The 9,324-nt window shown below is 38.6% G+C and overlaps 2 long non-coding RNA genes across 2 annotated transcripts; both read right to left on the bottom strand.

Annotated features, from left to right (window-relative positions):
* Nucleotides 1-3,359: 3,359 nt before the first annotated feature.
* Nucleotides 3,360-6,060, bottom strand: LOC136117818 (uncharacterized). The gene is made up of 2 exons (XR_011604231.1): nt 4,492-6,060; nt 3,360-4,436 (listed from the first exon to the last, which is right to left on the bottom strand). It is a non-coding gene; the product is annotated as an uncharacterized lncRNA (long non-coding RNA).
* Nucleotides 6,061-7,125: 1,065 nt separating this feature from the next.
* LOC139353095 (uncharacterized) lies at nt 7,126-8,571 on the bottom strand. The gene is made up of 2 exons (XR_011604230.1): nt 8,258-8,571; nt 7,126-8,202 (listed from the first exon to the last, which is right to left on the bottom strand). It is a non-coding gene; the product is annotated as an uncharacterized lncRNA (long non-coding RNA).
* Between the last annotated feature and the right edge of the window lie 753 nt (nt 8,572-9,324).

Genomic DNA, 9,324 nt, shown 5'->3' on the forward strand with positions numbered 1-9,324 from the left:
ACACTTGACTGGACAGGCTAAAGCCAAGAGTCTTCAAGTTCAATAATCAAATTACAGAATAAAGGCAGAACATATAAGTTAAACTTAGTTGGAAGATGCTTAAATTTATATTTATTAACTTGATTGGGTGATAGGAATTAACTTAATTTTTAATAAATAAAAAAAAAACAGTTTTGTTAATTTACAGATTTGTATTCTATTACTTTTCTGTTACAAATGTTAACTAAAAACATCTTTTTAATTAACCTACATTTAAATATTACAAGTGAAACCAAGTTGTAAAGATTTGAATATGGAACTGAATCGATTTCAGTAAATTGGTATTTTCATATTGCAAATAAAATGATAAACAGAAACTGAAATCAAATTGTCACTTATATGAGCACGCCGAATATCTTCTTCAGAACTTCCTGTTTATTCAGCTTTTTGCCAACTTTTTAAACCGCTTTTCCAGTCAAGCAAACGTGCCACATTCGACTTGTGTGCTCAAAACAGTTGCCACCTGTCACTTTTCCCTGAGTGAAGTGGCGAGAAAACAGCCACTAAATGCAACTTCAGAAAAAGAGATGAGTGCCCAGGATTGTCAAGGCTCCGAGAGCCCTTTGCCAAACAATCGTTGGCCAGGGATTGTGAGGAAATGCGCCACTAGAGCGCTATTAAAATAAAACGTGCTCAAAGCGCCGAGCCTGACAACTCCTGCCAATCGACCAGGAGCCAAGGATCCAAGGATCTCAAGACGCGGCCATTGTACGCACTCGAAAGTCAACAGCAGTGGCAAAAAAAGCGTCGCGACAACAATGGCGGGAATAAGGAAAAACCAAGGCAAACAGTCAACAGACATGGTGGGGGTAAAAATAAAAGTAAGGAATGCCAGCTACACAGGCAAAACAAATTGGTAATCAATAAAGATAATACCCAATCAATACAAATCATTACGGCTATAAGCCAAATGATGTATCCAGCTAATCCTTATTAATATTGCTTGAATTTATTATTGATAAAACTTTTAAACTAATTAGAACATTTATTTAAAAAATATCATTTTAGAAATTTTAAGAAAGACATAAGCTCTAAACAAATTTTATTAGCACCTTTTTTTTCGGTAATATACATACAGATTTTTCGATTCATAAAGTAATTTCGAATACATTTATTATAACTTTATTTTTTTTGATACCTACAAAACGCAAACAACCAATAATAACACGATGTTTCTTCATCTTAGTGTATAATTTGTAACAAAGTAAGCATAGAAATGGAATATTATAAAGCCACGTGTATCTCGATTCTAGTGTTCAAATCACGTAGCAGACATTTTCGTTGAAGGTTGCGTATACGACGCGTGGGACAAGAGCATACAACAGAACGCTTATTAAGCGAACGAAGTGTTTGGAGAAGGGATCCTGTTTGAGCCTGGAGACCTAGCGAGTGTAACCATGATTCAGCTAATGCCTTTTTAAGCGTCAGTTGGGGTTTTTCCATTTTCGATTTCAGCGACAGAATGCGGTAAACAATTTTTCCTATTCTCGATGCCCTTCTGGTTGCGATGCAAATCATTAACGCTGAGCGCTCAATTAGCTAATTATGCATGCCAAGTGATGCCACGTGGAGAATCGTTAGGGGCGTTTCCCAAGTGGGCGTGGCCATGGCGATGAATTACCAGGAAAATGCTGCTGATGACTTGCAGGATGAATGAGAGCTGGCTCATTAGCTCGCAAAAGAAACCAAAAAAAACAAGCCACAAAATATATTGTCTGTGAAATGTTGGTTGCCATAAAAAAAGAGTTGATTATGGACTTTATTAAACGCATTTAAATGCATTTGGGTAAAAATGGCAGTATTTTACCGTTTACTTTATATTCGGGACTTAACGTGCAGTAATGATTCAGTAAATATTAGAAATTATTTAATTAAAATTATGTTATGCATCTAATGTTACACAGATCAACTGTATATTCTTAAGTTTTGTTACTTTGGTTTGTCCAGAACTTACTTATTTATTTTTAACCTACTTTTTTTTTTAATTACAAATAAATCTTTAAAAAATATAAAAAAAGTGCTTATTAGGACTGTGAAAAATCAAAAGAAACTCGAGCTGCTTCGATTGTTATTCTTTCATCCCCTACTCTACAATTGGTTAAGAACAAATTTAACTCATTCATATTTTTTGAAAACTTTTCGTGCTTACTTTATGAACATCTTAACGTAACACAACTTTGAGTCAAAAAGAAACTAAATTAAAGTGGTTTTTGTTCTTATACTGAGAGCATTTTTGAATAAACTAGATTTTAAGAACCAATTTAACTTGATTTAAGCACATTGAAAACATTTTTAACCTTAAGGTATTGTCTATTTTTAATAACTTTATTAATTTGATGAGAACGTTACAATTCTCTCTGTGCAGTCTCGTAAAAACTATATAAGCCAGCCAAATATTATAGTCGTGTAAGCACCTAATTTATTAAATGCTCCTGTCACTCAAAAAACAACTCATTAACATGGTAACACACCACCATGGTTTCAGTTCCCTTAACCTATCTCAAAGTGTGCACGATTAATAAGTCATGTGATACATTACGATGTCCCTCCTTTTTCCACTCCCTGGCATTTACTTTATCTAAGGGGCAAAAGTAAATTGTCATATATCATAAATGAGCAGAGCCATGTTGACTTATTAAGTGCCAGCCAAGGCAGCTTTCTCATCATCCACGGTAGCCTGTCCCCGAGTTCCGTGCCTTTCCCCTGATGTCCTGATCCTGCCCTGCATGTCCTTTGTCAAGCTGTCACTGAATGCTTGCGTTTTTGTTGGTTTTGTGACCCTGCGGGTTGTCGTTCTCACACATGTATGCAAATGAAAAAAGAAAGCAGCCAAAGTGGCTTCTGACTCTTTCCCTTGGCGGATGGATTGTGTGTGGGCTGTGCCGTAGAATTGCCTGGCTAAGGAGCTCGTGGCCATCCATCATGTTTCCCTTGGCAAACGATGCATTCAATTTGTCATTTCTGCCGCGGCCCCATAAGGTAATGCACCTTGTAACGAACACACTCTATGAGCGTTGTCCACCCTAACACCTCTGTCTACGCTTTGACCGGCCTGCTCAGGGAGATGGGTGTGGGTTTGTGTTAAGATGAAACAAGAGTGTCACAGAACTAACAATAGTAGACAGAGAGACGGTAACGATAAGGATTTTTAACCCATCGGCTAAGATTCGGACGAGAGACTGTACCTATCGAAGACGGAGGCCCAGATGTTATTGGCCACCTTCTATACCCACCCTACCTGTGAAGTCTCATTAGACTCCACCCTTAAAACAACCGCTGCGCTACATCCTCTAAGGTGCCCTCAAAAGATCACAAATTAATTCATCTTAAATTTCATTTAATACGGCAAATACGATAATATGGTTCATGGTTCTTAATACTACAAATCCTAACACTAAAGCCTTAAGACTAAGCGTTCTTTACGCCAAAAGACTCTCTATATGATCGAGTGTCAGTACAAGATTATCAAATAGGAAAAAAATGGATATTTTGTTTACGTTAAATTATTACGAAACTGATTACATATTTTATCGATATGCGGCAAGCTTATTCAAAAATTACAGGAAATCACTTAGGCGGATTACGTTAAATTATATAAGTGCGAACGATTCTTATTTAATATTTATATCAATACGCGAATGTGGAAAAATTACATGTATATGTTGGTACCAAAAGTGCGCGGGCTCAGACAAGAATGAATATATATGTAGGAATGTAAATGATTTACGGCTATGCCGTACTTACGAACTCTCCAACGAAGTCAGCAGGCCTGATGACGATCGATGTGCGCTGTAGGATAATTTAATTTAGGTGTATATATGTCATACTATGTCGTAAGCACACACGCAAGTATAAAAGCTAAATAGGAATCGTAAATTAAATTAGAAACGTGTCGTACAAATATTTTGAATAAGAAAATTAAACTACAATCGCTTTAGCGATACAAAAACGAGTTGGCAGTCCCGGCCAAAATTAACTGGAAGCAGAATTGGAACTGAAATTCCAACTGGGATGCGGCGTCCGCCTCCGCTGTCTTGCCCGAATTACGCCGAATCGGCGCCGGTGCGTTTTTCGCCCGAACTGCAACTTGATCTGACTTGTAGATCGTCGTGCGGACTTGGCAAGGTCAAAACCTCGCGGGGGTTCACTGCGGCGATCCTTGAAGCCGCTTATGGTTTGCCGATGATGAAATTAATCCAGGTGTGGCAAAGAAGACAGATTCCTTTCACGCGGTGTGCGGTATAAGAATCCCAAATGGCGATTATGGCCTGGCGCTGAAGAAATGTATGGTTCCGCTGATGAATCGCTGCACGCGGCACCTGCTCCTTGCTGTGCGCAGAGGGAGGGCTGTAAAACTTCCGTCAATTCCGAGAATTTGCACGTGTCTCTGGTCACTGCTGTTTTCCAGGAATTACAATTAGATTTTTCCAATATATCGTCGAATAATCTTACCACCAATATTGGGAGTGATAACAGGTCGTACTGCTCAACCAAAATTCCTAGAATTTCACACGCGGATGTCCGGATGCGGACGGGTTTGAAAATTATAGCACTTTTTGCAGGGAACGAACCGATCTCGGGAGAAGCTTGCGACAAAGAGGAGGAAATCATGGCGTCTAGAGTGGATGTAGGTTGCACAAAATCCCCAAAATCCATAAAAATGGTATTTTTGGTATTCTAGCGAGGATCGGATCCTTGCTACTGAAGGGTTGACTCTGGGCTATTTATGTTAATTACCATGGGTAATGTCTTAACTAGGAATGCCAACTTGGCCGAAAATTCTGACTCCCACAACCACAGTTTTGATTTTTAGTCCCTGTGACTAATAATAAAAACTGAAAAAGGAGTCAGGAGAAGTCAACGCTTTAAAACTTAGTGCCGCGATAAAATTCTTCGTGGCGGTTACACGCCTTACGCAAAGCTTCCAAAGAAGGGGTGTCAACATGCAGTAACTCAAGTTTCAAGTCTGGCTTAAGATTGTGGCGCACTTCGCTGGCTAACTCACTATCATGCATGGGCTCTCGGAGGGAATTAGCTATGAATTAGCATTGCGTCAAGAAAGTCATCAAAACTTTCGTTTGAACCCTGCTTACGACGACGTGTGGCACTTTTTATTTCACGGTCTGATCTCTGATCTGAGTATCTCTCCTTTAAGCGTCTGCATAATACCTGCCAGTTCATGTCATCTACCGACCTATGAACACGCCAGTAAAAAGATAGAGCAGGACCTGCAAATAGCAAATTTGCAAACTGCGACAACAAATCGAAATTTCCGTTTAGGCTTTGTGTAGTGAGACAGTTTACTCGGTATATAAAATCTTCAATTGCGATGTCGTCAGCTGACCCACTGAATTTGATTCGCCAGTTGGAAATCACATTTGAAATTCTGTCAGGACGATCCAAAGAAAGATAGCTGCGATTGCTTCGCACATCCGGAGAGTTCCCAACTCGCTGACTGTTTTGACCTTGATTGTTCTGGAAACCGACTTGTCCTGAATTGTTACGGAATTCGTGCTGCGTATTGTTATCCACAAACGTAGACCTATTCAATTGGCTAAACATCTGAGTCATTTTTTCTGTGATTGTATCTGTCGTGGTTACTTGAAATGTTTTCTGGTTGTCTAACATGCTTTTTTGAAATGCTCGCATTTGATTCGCAAGACTTTGCTGATCTGGGTCTTCGGTTACATCTGAGTCAATAGTTTGCCTATTGTCTTGCTGGGGATTCAAGTTGCCATTCTGAGGGACGATAATAATGTTCTGATTATCGGCGTTACGAGACCTAGATCTGGTCATCATTCGATTTTGCATACCGGAATTCGGATTAGATACCGTCTGGGACTGAGAACATGGTTGAGAACATGTTGGACAAGTGTTGTTTTCCTGCAGCCAGTTTTGTAGACAAGCCTTATGAAAGCAATGTTTACAAGCAGTTTCAATTAAATCCAATTCGAAAACTACTGCGTTGCAGAGGGTACACGTCACTGAGTCATCATCACCTAGAAAAACTAGGTTCTCGTTGCTGTGCCTAACCGACATTTTTAAAACCTAATAAACAACCAACTAATCTCAAAAACTTAAAAAGAGAAATAGAAGATATACGATATGCGATAGAAATATACGATATGCGATAGATATGTACGATATGCGATAGAAGTATACGATAATCATTCAACAATGACAAGACGAGAAAGATCGTTGAGAAATACGGAATGCGGTAGTATCCTAAAAATACGAGGGGCTTATCCTGAGGAGTAATGTAGCAGCAGGTTGATTTTCGTTCGATAGGTACTAATTATTAACTGAAAATGTTTGCGGAATTAATTATATAAAAATAGTATTTTGAGGTCTAACCAATCAAAAGAGGGACTAGCCGAATTTTTCCAGCTAGAACAAATCTCGATTTTAATTGGATAGAAGATGTGGTTTGAAAACTGAAAACTTGGTAAAGAACCGACCTTAAATCAGAACTAAAATTCCGAAGTATCAAATAATCAAAATGGAATGTTTTTAACTATAATGTCCGAGTATGACCGAACTGATAGAAAAACATGTAACAAAAGTATAACATTTCTGCTGGTATGGCTCCGAATCTATCCAGAGTACCATCAAATCCAAGTCAAAAATGAAATACTAACTGAAACTACAATTTTACAAAATTGGATGGATTGAAATATTTTCGGGAAGCTCGGCTGTCAAACGACAGATGCCTGATCAGGCATCGGGCTTGCTCCATTGTTGGGCGCCATTTAATTCTGTAACGAACACACTCTATGAGCGTTGTCCACCCTAACACCTCTGTCTACGCTTTGACCGGCCTGCTCAGGGAGATGGGTGTGGGTTTGTGTTAAGATGAAACAAGAGTGTCACAGAACTAACAATAGTAGACAGAGAGACGGTAACGATAAGGATTTTTAACCCATCGGCTAAGATTCGGACGAGAGACTGTACCTATCGAAGACGGAGGCCCAGATGTTATTGGCCACCTTCTATACCCACCCTACCTGTGAAGTCTCATTAGACTCCACCCTTAAAACAACCGCTGCGCTACATCCTCTAAGGTGCCCTCAAAAGATCACAAATTAATTCATCTTAAATTTCATTTAATACGGCAAATACGATAATATGGTTCATGGTTCTTAATACTACAAATCCTAACACTAAAGCCTTAAGACTAAGCGTTCTTTACGCCAAAAGACTCTCTATATGATCGAGTGTCAGTACAAGATTATCAAATAGGAAAAAAATGGATATTTTGTTTACGTTAAATTATTACGAAACTGATTACATATTTTATCGATATGCGGCAAGCTTATTCAAAAATTACAGGAAATCACTTAGGCGGATTACGTTAAATTATATAAGTGCGAACGATTCTTATTTAATATTTATATCAATACGCGAATGTGGAAAAATTACATGTATATGTTGGTACCAAAAGTGCGCGGGCTCAGACAAGAATGAATATATATGTAGGAATGTAAATGATTTACGGCTATGCCGTACTTACGAACTCTCCAACGAAGTCAGCAGGCCTGATGACGATCGATGTGCGCTGTAGGATAATTTAATTTAGGTGTATATATGTCATACTATGTCGTAAGCACACACGCAAGTATAAAAGCTAAATAGGAATCGTAAATTAAATTAGAAACGTGTCGTACAAATATTTTGAATAAGAAAATTAAACTACAATCGCTTTAGCGATACAAAAACGAGTTGGCAGTCCCGGCCAAAATTAACTGGAAGCAGAATTGGAACTGAAATTCCAACTGGGATGCGGCGTCCGCCTCCGCTGTCTTGCCCGAATTACGCCGAATCGGCGCCGGTGCGTTTTTCGCCCGAACTGCAACTTGATCTGACTTGTAGATCGTCGTGCGGACTTGGCAAGGTCAAAACCTCGCGGGGGTTCACTGCGGCGATCCTTGAAGCCGCTTATGGTTTGCCGATGATGAAATTAATCCAGGTGTGGCAAAGAAGACAGATTCCTTTCACGCGGTGTGCGGTATAAGAATCCCAAATGGCGATTATGGCCTGGCGCTGAAGAAATGTATGGTTCCGCTGATGAATCGCTGCACGCGGCACCTGCTCCTTGCTGTGCGCAGAGGGAGGGCTGTAAAACTTCCGTCAATTCCGAGAATTTGCACGTGTCTCTGGTCACTGCTGTTTTCCAGGAATTACAATTAGATTTTTCCAATATATCGTCGAATAATCTTACCACCAATATTGGGAGTGATAACAGGTCGTACTGCTCAACCAAAATTCCTAGAATTTCACACGCGGATGTCCGGATGCGGACGGGTTTGAAAATTATAGCACTTTTTGCAGGGAACGAACCGATCTCGGGAGAAGCTTGCGACAAAGAGGAGGAAATCATGGCGTCTAGAGTGGATGTAGGTTGCACAAAATCCCCAAAATCCATAAAAATGGTATTTTTGGTATTCTAGCGAGGATCGGATCCTTGCTACTGAAGGGTTGACTCTGGGCTATTTATGTTAATTACCATGGGTAATGTCTTAACTAGGAATGCCAACTTGGCCGAAAATTCTGACTCCCACAACCTTCAAGGGGCAATGGCTCTTTATAAGACATTGGCTGACTTTCCTTTGACTACCCTTTCAAAAATATTTATAAAAAAATACAGATCATCACCAAGAAACAACTATGCAGTTTAGTTCTTAAAGCAAAGACCACCAAAATAAATATGTGTCAGTGCAAATGAAAACAAAATAGTTTAAATATTAATACTTACGTATATTTTTGTAAGCAGTGAAAAGGTTAATAGCAACAGCGTGGGTTATACTTGTATAATAACAAAACAACCCTTATACACTCATATGACGGATTTTTTTCGAGTTTTTACGATCTCAATAGTCACTAAATTGTTTAAAAATTCAACATTTTCACAATTTTCCGAGCTACACATCATAATATACTTAATGAACCATTTTCTTTTATTCAGCTAAATTTAAGGGTGACATTATAGTTATAAACTAAAACATTACCTAAATGGGTAAAGCAGTTAAAACCTTGGAGGTACCAAAAACAATTTTTGTTAAATATTTTTTTTTTAAATATATGCCAAAAAATATTTTTAGTTTCCTTTTTTGTTATCTAGGGGTCAAACTCTACCAGGACCTAACCTTATCGATCTTTAAGCATTTTTAAAATATTGTTTTGTAAGCTAGTGTATTTTAATATTATTAAATCCAACTTAATACACTCCTGTTTTTAAAACCAGTTTTAAATAAACCTTCCTAGAGAACCTCCTTCTTATGTTTTATA

Source organism: Drosophila suzukii, chromosome 2L, assembly GCF_043229965.1.
Source record: "Drosophila suzukii chromosome 2L, CBGP_Dsuzu_IsoJpt1.0, whole genome shotgun sequence".
Taxonomy (NCBI): Eukaryota; Metazoa; Arthropoda; class Insecta; order Diptera; family Drosophilidae; genus Drosophila; species Drosophila suzukii.